Source organism: Eublepharis macularius, chromosome 1 (assembly GCF_028583425.1).
Source record: "Eublepharis macularius isolate TG4126 chromosome 1, MPM_Emac_v1.0, whole genome shotgun sequence".
NCBI lineage: Eukaryota > Metazoa > Chordata > Lepidosauria > Squamata > Eublepharidae > Eublepharis > Eublepharis macularius.
Window position 1 is genome coordinate 177,937,027 of NC_072790.1, and position 12,354 is coordinate 177,949,380.

The 12,354-nt window shown below is 40.4% G+C and overlaps 1 protein-coding gene across 1 annotated transcript in view; it reads left to right on the forward strand.

Moving 5' to 3' along the window:
• Positions 1-4,892: 4,892 nt before the first annotated feature.
• Positions 4,893-12,354, forward strand: part of CLIP4 (CAP-Gly domain containing linker protein family member 4) — a 57,111-nt gene continuing 49,649 nt past the window's right edge. The window contains 1 exon segment of the mRNA XM_054986453.1: positions 4,893-4,963. The gene's annotated coding sequence lies outside the window, so the exon portion shown is untranslated.

Genomic DNA, 12,354 nt, shown 5'->3' on the forward strand with positions numbered 1-12,354 from the left:
GCTCAGTGGATCTGTTCAAAGGTTGCCAATTGTGAAATGGGTTCACTATGCACCCATAACTTTTCCCCCATGCTATTGGTGGCATGCCTAATGTAAAGTGCAAATGGGACATGAAATGAAACACTTAATAATTTCACTGCAAGGATCTAGCCATCCTACATTCTCAATAGACTGAGATGGGCAGGGAATTGGTTCATCCCCCAAAAGTGAACTTGCGGGGCTTCCACCTATAAAAATAGTTGTGGAAATGGACTCTATGCTATATTGCTGGATAAGATCTTAGTATCTACCCTGTTTCAGTCTTCTGAAAAAGGCATTGATAGAGAACAGTCTGGGATGGTACTGGAAAGAACCGGAAATGTAATTTGGGGGTGGTGTATCTAAAGGAGGAGTGGATTTTGATAAGCAGCCAGATTCTTAGAATCCAGAAATATGCTCTGAGATTTTACAAGGCCAAGTTCTAGGCTGCATAACATATTTCTATTTGCCAGCAAAGGATAGTATTATAATGCTGCCACATTTTAATGGTGTGGAAAACTGTGGGGACTCCATCTTCCTAATCTTCCTGATAGTCACTAATGGCCCCCAATACAAATTACTAACTAGACAGAGTTGAATAAGGTATTCTGGGATTCTTTGCTGTGAAACAATTGCTCAGTACTCACAAACAGCTATTTAGAAACTGCTCCAATCTATCTAGTTACTAATTTAGCATCACATTTTCTGATTCATCGTGGCTTAAACAACTTCTGTGACAGCAAAGGGAATGAAATAAAATGTACTGCTTTTTAAGTTAAAAAGAGTCATATTTATGTGACATTTTGGCACTTACTAATGGCGCTGGAAGAGAAATCTGGATGCAGTGTTAAAATTTCTCAACATATGCCGTTTTTCATTAAAAAAAATTGAGGCCAGACTTGCTCCGTAACCTTATAAGAAGATAAATGAACAAGGGAAGCAGAATTAGAGAGTCAAGATTGCTTTTGGCCTTCTACTCAATATGTTTCTCTAACTTTTAAACCTATTCCTCAAGGGTTCCCAGCATGTACATAAATAAATTCCGAACATTCTATTACACTAGAATCAGGCAACAACTCAGTGAAGGGCTATGTAGGTAGAACTGATTACATTCTTATTGGCTCCCTTTGAATACTCTGAGACCTCTAGTCTCCCCACCCCCTCTCTAAGCATAGTTCCTGAATTGTAAATGTAAATTAGTTTTATCTGAGGAACTAGACGCATGCTTCATTTGGTGAAATGGACTGGTTTGGAAAAGTAGGCCGAGACCACCTCATCAATACCAATCCCAGAAATTTTCATGAGCAACTAAATAATAGCTGCAACTAAAGAATAATACATAATAATTGATTAGCCTTATATTGGTATACTACATCATATACACAGAAGTGATGGCACGTGTACACTGCATTAAAGATGGCAGTGCATGTCTTACCAAGAAAAGCTATCTCAAATGTGGTAAAAGCACTACAATCCACACACAATGATGTATCAGGATGTCAGTACCTATATTGTTATGTTTGGCTGTTTTGATGACATTCACTTGTTTGGGTTTTTTTTCAGCTTGTTATATTGTCCTAATTGCCACCAGCAGGTCAGTGAAGAGATACATACAATTTTTATGAATGAATGAATGAATGAATGAATGTTCTTTGCCCTGGATCCACACAGAACTAGCTCCTTCTTAAGACTGTTTCAGTAGATAATGTGCTAAGCATATGACAAGGCCAATCTATCCCAAGAAGCAAGTCCAGAACTACCAGTTAATTTCATCATGTGAAGTAGGCCCAACCCTTGTTTTTCTTACAAACTGCAATCAAAAAAGTCACACCTGTTTTCAAATGTAGACAACTTTAACTTGCTATGCAAGTTACCAGCCTGATCTTGTCTTTCTTCCATCCTTTTAAAAAACAGCCTGGCATTATGGCAACAGATGAGAGAGTAAACCTGTGACTGTGATATGCTGTATTAGACTGCAGGGTGGGAGGGTGGGCTCAATGAATTATAGAGCAAAAACTGCATGTAACCACATGTCAAGTGGAAGAGATCTTGCCAAGCTGCTTTCTATGTGCAGGATTATTTTTCCATGGGTGAACATTCTGTCATGTGTTCTTCCACCTACACTCTGGAGTGTTATGGTTCATAATCATGTTTACTACCTAACTGCTGCTTAAAACACTAATGCAATGCACTACACCTAGTTCAGTTTTTCAAAGTATACTATTTAGTTAATTTTTAAACATGGAAAAACAGTTTCTTGGCTTGCCATACATGAAAATAGCATCTGCTCATATGAGACAGAAGCAAACAACATGCATAAGTCTTTCCCATGGAGTTTCAGGACTGGTGCACTGTACTAAAGTATTTGGAAATTTTCATCAAATCCCTTCCAGGTTGAAGTTCCCTAATACACAAAATGTATGCATTTAAATTTTTGCATCACACTGTAACAGTTCAGATGAGAATGGCAAAATTTTCTCTTTTGCACAGCCATGAAAGATGGTTTGTCTTTTTTACATCTGGTCACTCCCCACCGAGTTGTGTACTTATTAAACAGGCACTACTAAATACTGTACACAGATTCCTCCTTCTATTTGCTTTTACTTCTAAGTCATTAGCAAAACCCAGTAAAATCATTGTAACTTTACCATATATATTGCAATAACTTACATCAATCTTCCTAATCAAATAAGGTTGGAAGTCTATGCATGCTTTCCAGGAAGCAAGCGCTATTGATCCCAGTGGGAATTCTGATTATGCATGCATAGGATCAGGAGCAAACTACACAATGCGTTTGACCATGAGTAAGGCAGGGATTCCTCTTAACCCTGAGAATGAGTAGCTCCAGCCTCCCCCTACTACCTCTTCATCAGCTGAAACAGCTCAGGGGGCCACCTAGTGAGCTCCCTATTTCCCTGTGGTCAACCAAATGTCCCTAGGTAGCCCAAGGGCAGGGTAATAGCCCTCTCGGGCTGTAGCACACTAGCAACTAGTAGTCAGCAGCAAATTGCTACTGAATTCCATTTACCCCTCAATAGCCATCAATAAACCTATCCTGCATGAATTTGATCTCAAGAGGCCTTCTAAACTTGTGGTCATTAGTTCGTCTTGAGGTAGCAAAAATCCTTACAACTCACATTTTAAACACCTTGCTCTCTTACTCTCTCTGAGATAGGTTCTATTCTAGCTACGTGCTGCGCTAGTTTTTCATTTATATGGAATTAATGTAGGGGAACATTGTAATCTTTGATCAGAACTTGTACAATCCATTCTAATTTCCATTGTGAGTATGGTAGACCAAGCTTCAAATGTGCTGCTGGACAGGAAAAGAACTTAACTGCCTAACTTCCTATGCTCCCAGCATTTTGTTCAAACTGAGTGCCTATCAGTGCTAAGCAGCTACATGTGCTTCATTAACTCATCTGCACATAGCTAACTAACCACACATAGATGCTGGGCCACATACAAAGTCACATAGGCAGGGCTTTTTTTCTGGGAAAAGAGGTGGTGGAACTCAGTGGGTTGCCCTCCAGAAAATGGTCACATGGCTGGTGGCCCCAACCCCTGATCTCCAGATAGTGGGCAGTTTAGATTGCCCTAAATTCCCCTCTATCTGGAGATCAAGGGGCAGGGCCACCAGCCATGTGACCATTTTCAAGAGGTTCCCACCGCATTCCAGCTGAAAAAAAGCCCTGCACATAGGTAAAATTTGTTTCGCGGCTGTAGTGGGGAGGAGGGGCTTAGGTCTTCTTTGGGCACCATTTTTCTGCTGCTCAACCCATCCAAATTAGTCCTGCATGCCAGCTATTGTACAGGAGGGGGTGTGGGGGTATGGTGTATGTGTATAGAGAGTAAGTTCAAGCGAGATGCACTAAAAATTCTTTTCCCTTACCAGCATCACGTTTCAACCAAGCCTTAAAATTGACAACTAGTAATTATCCTAATCACAAATCTCCCTCAATATAAAGTCTACTTTTACCTTTGGTTTGTATTACTATCCCACAAAGTAGGGGGCAACAGTGACTCAAATAAAGCTATAAAGTGATGATGGGTATTTATTTGTCAAGTTGCAATGTCAAAGTGAACCGTCTCATTCCCAAATCCAAAGCGATATAAAACAAGCCCCAGCAGTAGTCAATACATTATTTTTTTAAAAAAAACCTCTCCTACTTTCTAGTAGCCATTTAGTAAACGCCCCGTTGAAACGGTAGGGAAACACCTGGTTTCTAACGAAGTTATTCAAGTGAATGGTTACAGATACCCACTTTAAGGGCTAACAGAGATCCAGTCCAACTCCTGCCTGAAGAAGGGCGCTCTTACCCTCCAAAGATTCCACCCTGAAAACCTTGCTCTTCCACTGCAGACCAACAGGGTCCGCCTAAAACTACCCACGTTACAAGAGTGATTTGCCGGCGGCTCCCGCGCTTCCCACTGACACGCAGCCCGAGCCCCGCATCTTTGCAGCATTATCACTTTGTGACGCCCCGCCTCACAAGCTCTTCTCCCCCCTCCCTTGCCCAAAGGAGTGGGGCGGGGATGAGAGAGGGCGCGCATGCCCTCTCCCCACTAGCTGAAGGCAGTGAGGCGGGAGACACTCGTTGAAAGTGTGACGCTTCTTCGGAACCGAAGCCAGAGTTGGACCCTGTATGTAAAAATAAGGGCGGGGCTGTGTCTCGCATTGGCTGGGCACAGGGCAAAACGAACAAGAAGAGAGCGGGAGGGTCTACCAGGGCTGTGACTGATGCTGCCGCCTCTTTCGGGGCTCACCGTTGACGGGCAGAGGTAGTTGAGGGCGGGGCCAGAGCGAGGCGCGTGGCCGGCGGCTCTCTCCTGCGCAGGGCTTGTGGGCGGGGTCTGCGTGTGAAGGGGGGAGGCGCGGGAGCATCCTCAGCGCGAGCTTCTCTTGGCCATCGGCTGAGGGAGCCTCAGTTGGTGGTGAGGACAGGTAAGGGGCGGGGGGAGGCTTTAGCTTTGGCCTTGCTCCGTGTTTGGGGAGGGAGAGCTTGTGGGTGCGCAACCCTCGAGCAAGGAGGCGGCGGAGGGGCAAGGGGCACGTTCGCCGATATGGTGCGAGGGGCGCGTGAGACCATCGGAAGGAAGGACTGACATGTGCCCACGTGGGGTGGGATTGGCAGAAGGCGGTGCACGTGCTCCTGGCGGGTGGGGCGCTGTGGGAGGAGGGTCGGTGGCAGAGGTGGCTGTCAAGAGCCGTAGCTTTTTGGCGGGGTAGGCGGTGGCTTGGGCTAAAGAACCCACAGGGATCTGAGCCGCCCTTCGGTTGCTGACAGGTGCAGGCTAGGGCCGACTCCCTGAGTTCATAAAGGGGGTGGTATAAAAAAGGCAGGCGGGAGGGAGTGCGGGCGCCTCTCCCCGAGGGAAGTCCTCTTCATCTATGGATTTTTGTCGCAGAGCGTGCTGCATGGAGATCCTGAAGATGAACAGAGACTGTTCATCTTCAGGATTATGTGCGTTGGAAAGACTTGGTTCTAGAAACACCTTGAAAAACTTTTGTCTGGAATGTAGTATTTCTGGGAAAAGATGCCTGTTAAAGGCAAGCTGCTTTGTTTATCAAAAACTGGTCAAGGGCAAACACAGTCCTAGACATCTCTTAGCTGTTCTCTGTAGGGCACAGTATAAAAAGAGCTTAGTTCAGCTAAGTGCTGGAGTTTTTTTACAGAAAGTTTTAAAAAGTGGTTAATTTTTAAAGGACTCTCAGAACTGCGCAGTTGGGATGAGGGAAGGGTGACACTGCTGCCACTTGAAGTTGAGTTTCATCATTTATGGCTCATTAAAAATGCAGGGTTTGTTCTGAATGTGTAGGTCTGTGCAGATATCTTTATAAGAGGGTTTTTTAAAGGACTGTGTATTGTATGGGGAAAGACACAGTATAAGTATTTTTTTTTTAAATACAGGTTTTAAACAAAAATTTGGCAGTGTGGAATGGACAGTTTCCAACATCAGCATTCTAAGTCTGAAGCTGCAGTGCTGATGCTAGAGGCCTGCCAGAGATTCATACAATCGATCCTAACCTTTCTCTCCCATTCTAGGGGACTAATGAAGTAGTTTTTTCTTATGGCTATCTAGCTTGCTTACTTGTTCCTGTTGCCAATAACATTCAGCCAATGTTCTCTATGGCCTTTTTTTGCACGGGTGATTTTTTCCAGTTTTGGCCCCATACGTCTTTGGGTTTTCTTCTGAATTCTGGATGATTAACCAGATTTCAATGTGGCATTTCAAGGGTTCTTTTCTGAGTTTTTCCCCTGTGCAGAAAAAGCATAGGCAGAAAACTTGGAAGAGAACCTTTGAAACTGCATTGAAGTCTGAAGGGGGAGTTAATTGTCCAGAATTCAGAAGAAAACCTGAAGATGTATGGGGCCCAATATGGAAAAAATGGCTCATGTAAAAAAGGCCTGATATAGCTAAACACAAAAGCATTATAAAACCTCTCTACAATGTATGCTTTGGCTTTGGCATAACTTCTTTTTCAGAATTCTCTCACACTCTAGTAGAACGTGAAGCTTTCCTTATGCTTGCATATAGGTACAGTGAATGCTTTCCATGCCAAATTAGAATTCTGATTGTAAAGGATGTACTAATTTTGAGCAAAGTAAAAAATTAGTCTGTGATTCTTGCAGTCCGCTTTAAATGATAGATAATCATCTCCTCATGTTTACCTTACATATTGTAAGCAGCAATGGAATATAAGCGCTGTTTAGTTCTGATGGTAAATGAGATTTGAAAGACGCACTTGACTTTTGAAACTGTATCATGCTGAAACTCTTCTGGAAAGAAAAGTTGGCTGAAGGTTGGGGTGATGCGTGTGCTGTATGCCGTAATGTCTGAAAGATGAAGCTGTTTAGATACAATGAATTCAGGCAGCAAACTTCTCCCAGTAAACACTGACTTGTATTTTATCACAGTACTAATTAGGATTGCCAACCTCCATGTGGTGGCTGGAGATCTCCCGGAATCCAGGCCACAGAGACTCCTCCAAATCTCCAGGAATTTCCCAACTTGGAGATTTGGAGGTCAAACCTGGGGAGGGCAGGGGGACATCAGCAGGGTGTAATGCCATAGAGTCCACCCTCCAAAGCAGCAGTTTTCTCTATGGGCCTGTAGAACAGCTGTAATTCCAGATCTCCAAATTACACCTGGAGGCTATCAACCCTGTCTGTGTTGCATAATGCAGCAGTACCAGAAGGTGGGGAATATGGAACCATGATAGTCTATACTTTCTTTTCTTAAAGGATGGCATGTACTCTTCTAGTATTTTTCATACTCTTCCACTATTTTTCTGTGGGTTGTTTAAACCACTCTTCAGCTTTTGGATTATTCATACATTTAGGTGAAAGATGCAAAGCTATAATTGCAAATAGCTAGTATATAATTTTGTTCAGCATCTTCTCTATGTGTAGTGGTGCAAGAGCATTTACTGTGAGTCCTGCTTGAAAGATGTTCAGTTGAACATTCAGGTTTGCACTGTGGTTCCATTTCTCCTGTTGGTTCTGCTCTTGTTCCTTGAATGTTGATTCATACTTGACATATTTGCTGTTAGTAGTAATTGACTTCGTCTAATGTTTTCTGCATGTCTTTCTGATTTTCGTAATCTACAGGCCATCAGCCACTTATTTTGTATTCAAGGTGACTTGTTTAGATGTGAGACTTAATAATTGTGAGAGTAGTTTGTCAGTGAAGGTAGAGGATAGTGACTTCCTTTATAATTTCTCTTGGGCCTCTGAATAGCTTTCAGCTTATAACGATGCTTAATTTGTTTCCTCCGGCTAGATTCTGAGCAGTGACAGTGGTTTTATATTAATTTGTCCTATAAATATCAGACTTTAATTCCCAGTTTTCCATAACAGTTATCAATTTGGTCTGACTGTTTGTTAAGCTTTGATGATTAATAGCATATGTGAAATAACATGTGTTGTTTACATTTTGTGGGCATGGCTGTTAGGTATGAACTGTGCAAATGGGTATACCTCTAAAAATGAGACAAACACATTTATTTCTAATTGTTATATTTTTATCATATTGTTTTTCAAATAGTGTAGTTTATCTGATACAAACCATTAAAAATACCAATAACTTCAGTAGGATATCCAAAATTAAAAGGCTAAAAAATATCTCAAATAATACATCATAAAGGGAAAAAAGGGTAAACCCGTTCCAAATTTTTATTTTACACTGGCAAATATATGTATTGTTCTTCTTCATATCCTTCCATATGTTACCATCAAACGGCCTCACTCCTGTCCTTCGCTAGCCAGTGTAGTAATAATTTTCATAACATGGCCCAACTGACAAGTTCTTTAAGGTATGCAGGACTCAATTTGTTTAGAGCTTTTTAGGCATAACTATTGCCAGCACATTGCTGTGTTCCAGAGCACATCCTGCCTGTGTACCTGACTGTCAGGCAAACCTCAAGCCCCTCTCTATTCAACTGTTATTTTGACCTGAGATGCCTGGAAAGAAATAGATGAATAAGGACAACTATGCCCTGAAGTTATTTATAATCTAGGGAGGAATAATTGACAAGGTCAATAATCTGCAAAGTGTGCCCTCCAGTCAACCTTCTGAGATGTTGGCTGAGGCATATGCAGAAGTATCTGAGATTCTCTATGGCACATTCTTTTGAGACATATAAATATGTGACTAATTATTGTACAGGCAGTTTTCTAAAGAAAGTAGTTACAACTTTATGTCTCTTTCCTGTGGGGGCCTGACCCAAATAACTTATGTAAATGCTGAAGAGCTTGCCTTGATAAAATCTGAGAGGACTTCTGGGATCTGAATATATCCAAAGTAATCAGCTGAAGATTGATTCATTGTGTTAATGGAATATGACCAGTAGTGCAGCTGTGAGAAGCTTAATGACTGGGATCAGTAGCAGACAATGATATTTGATAGCTTTTACAAGAAAAAATGTGAAGCTTGTACATTCTAACTCTCATTGTATATGGACTCTGCTATCCTCTGATAAGCTCTGGGGAAAACATTTAGAGGTCTTGGAGTGTCTTCCATGCAGATCTGCTTAGCTTTGCAAATGGCTCTCTATCAGTCTGGTCTTGGATATTCTCTGGGAACGTGCTCGTCATTAAAATTATCCATCCTCTTATGTTCTCCTTTTCCTAAAGCATGGTGATGGTGGTGCAGAATGGCAAGGTGACAGGGTGGATAAAAATCAATGATTTTTTTTAAAAAATCAAAAAAATCAGATTTTTTTGATTTAAATCGGATTTTTTTGATTTAAATTGGATTTTTTAAATTTAAATTGGATTTTTTTTAAATAAAATGCTTTTTGAGGAAAATATATTACCATCCAAAGGTACAATACCATCATGTACAATACCATCATGAAATAAAGATTAGTTTTTAATTATGTAGAATAAGGCTGTATATGTTTAATTTTTTGGTAAATAAATTCCATTAATGCCATGCTCTTCCATGCTCCACAATGCCATGCTCTTCCAGAGGTTTTTGTAAGATTATTGGGCAGTTTCTCTGCCTACAAGATATTATCACAGATGCTTGGTTTTGCAATTCTCAAAACTGAATTTGTGTCAGCTCAGCAGAGATCACATGCCTCTTCTTCACAGCAAAAATGTTATAACATGAACAGAGTTGAGAAAAAGACCTTAATCCTATTGTTCTACAAACCTATGAAGACAGAATCAACCCCTCCAGTGCTAAGTTTCAAGAAGTTCAGTGAATAGAAACAATATTTTTCTGATTGTTTGGAGTGGAATAGATCTGCACAAGAAGAAACTAAGTGTGAGGAGGGAGGGGCAAGCAGTACAAAATGAAAGTGAAACTTTTTGAGCACAATACTGCACAAGTCTTTGGATCTTTTGTGTGTATGACCTGAGGTTTATCACATTCTTTCCTTGGAGGGAAAAACCTATAATGGCAGCAGGCCGAAAAAGAGACCCAGTTTGGGAATACTTTAATGAAGTTCCTTTACCTATCGGTAAGGCAGGCATGCGTGCAAAATGCAAACACTGCAACAAAGAAATGCAAGGCCTGGTGGCCCGAATGAGGCAACATCATGAGAAGTGCTGTGATGAAGATGACCAAAGAAACACATTTGAACAGGCAGGATCTTCAGGTTGGTAAACATTTTTATTGAATCATATTTCTAAAGACTGCCTTGAACTGTCATGTTTGAGCAAAATTATATTTCTCATTATTACTGCATGTTACTGTCATTTGGTACAGTTATGAAGAAAAGCAAATATTCCTTTGGGGGCAGTGCTGTACAATAAGCAGAAATTGTATAAACAATAAAATAACAGCATTGACTTTTTTGTTTAGTGGAATTCATCGTCAACATTAAGGATTCTGGAAACTATCCACCTTCAGGATCACCATCCTCCTGTTCTACAGTTTCAGAGTTATCCATCCCGGATAGTGCTTCATTTGCATCATCATCAGACACCCACAGTATATCACCTAAAAGAAAGAAAAAACCCTTCCCTCCTGAAACCACCATAGATAAGTTTGTGATAAAAACTAGCAGATTAGAAAAAGAGTTAATTGATGAAAAAATTGCCCAGTTTGTTTATGCAACGAACTCTTCTTTCCGTCTGACTGAGAACCCACATTTCATTAATATGGTTCAGTCACTGAGACCAGGATACAGTCCACCCTACAGAGCAGATGTTGCAGGGAAACTGCTGGGTAAAGTGTATGACAGAGAAATGGAGCAATGTGCAACAGCTCTGGAGGGTAGAATTGTTAACCTAAGTATTGATGGGTGGAGTAATGTCCACAATGATCCTGTTGTATGTGCTTGTATAACAACAGAAGAAGGGAAAGTCTTCCTTGCACAAACAATTGATATGTCAGGAAATGCACACAGCAGAATACTTACAAGAAGTGGCAGTAAAAGCTTTAATAACATGTGAACAAAAATTCAAATGTCTAGTACGCAGTTTGGTCACAGACAATGCTGCAAATGTATCCAAGATGAGAAGAAATTTAGAAGAGCAGGAAGGGAATACAAAGCTAATAACATATGGTTGCAGTGCTCATTTGCTGCACCTCTTAGCCAAAGACTTAAGTGTTCCAGAAATAAAGACTAATGTTGTTGAAATTGCTAAATACTTCCGTAACAATCATTTTGCTGCAGCAGCTCTGAAAAGGATGGGTGGAACCAAGCTAACGCTCCCACAAGATGTTAGATGGAACTCTGTGGTGGACTGTTTTGAGCAGTATATCAAGAACTGGCCTATTCTGATGACAGTTTGTGAACAAAATCGAGATAAAATAGATGGCACTGTCACGGCCAAAATCCTCAACATTGGGCTTAAGAGAAATGTTGAACATATGCTGAGCATCCTGAAACCCATCTCTGAAGCTTTAAACAAAATACAGAAAAATAGCTGTTTTATTGCTGATGCTGTTGAAATTTGGAAGGAACTGAGTGAACACTTAAAAACAGAACTACACATGGACAGAATTAAATTACAAGCATTAAAAAAACGAATGGGACAAGCACTGTCTCCAGCTCATTTTTTGGCAAATATTGTCAATATCCAGTACCAGGGTCAAAACTTAAGTGCTGAGGAAGAGGAGTTAGCTATGACATGGGTATCCAGCAATCATCCATCTGTAATGCCAACTATAATAAACTTCAGAGCTAAGGGGGAACCATTCAAGAAATATATGTTTGCTGAAGATATTTTAAAGAAAGTCACACCAGTGAACTGGTGGAAGTCACTTAAGCACTTGGATTTAGAGACTGTTCAAGTAATGATTTCACTTTTAACAGCAGTAGCTTCTTCTGCAGGCGTTGAAAGAATATTCTCTTCCTTTGGACTCATTCATTCTAAATTGAGAAATCGTTTGGGACCTGATAAAGCAGGAAAGCTTGTTTTTGTTTTCCAGATTATGAACAAAGAAGAAGATGAAGATGATGAGAGAGCTACAGAGGACAGTATTTAAGTTTTTCATGTGTAGGCTGGGCTGACAGTCTAAGTTTCTTAAAATATATATATTTTGTTTAGCCAAATTAGTTAACAAACATGGATGTTTGTTTAAGCAAATAACATATGCTGTAATGTTATTGTTTCAGTTGAATAAATAAAACTATTTAAATTGTTATTATTAAGGTAATGATTATTTTTCTCCTTCCAATAAAGTACAACAGAAAAGTTGTCCAAATATGAATGATTAACCTAAACTGGGGATAATTCATCTCACAATAAATTAACTATAATGTATTTCTAACAGTATTAAAATCAATATTTTATACAACTGTAAAACTAATATGAAAAGTTGTTATTCTAAAAATCTTCATCTACTTGCATATTAAAGTTATACCAGCAAGAATTA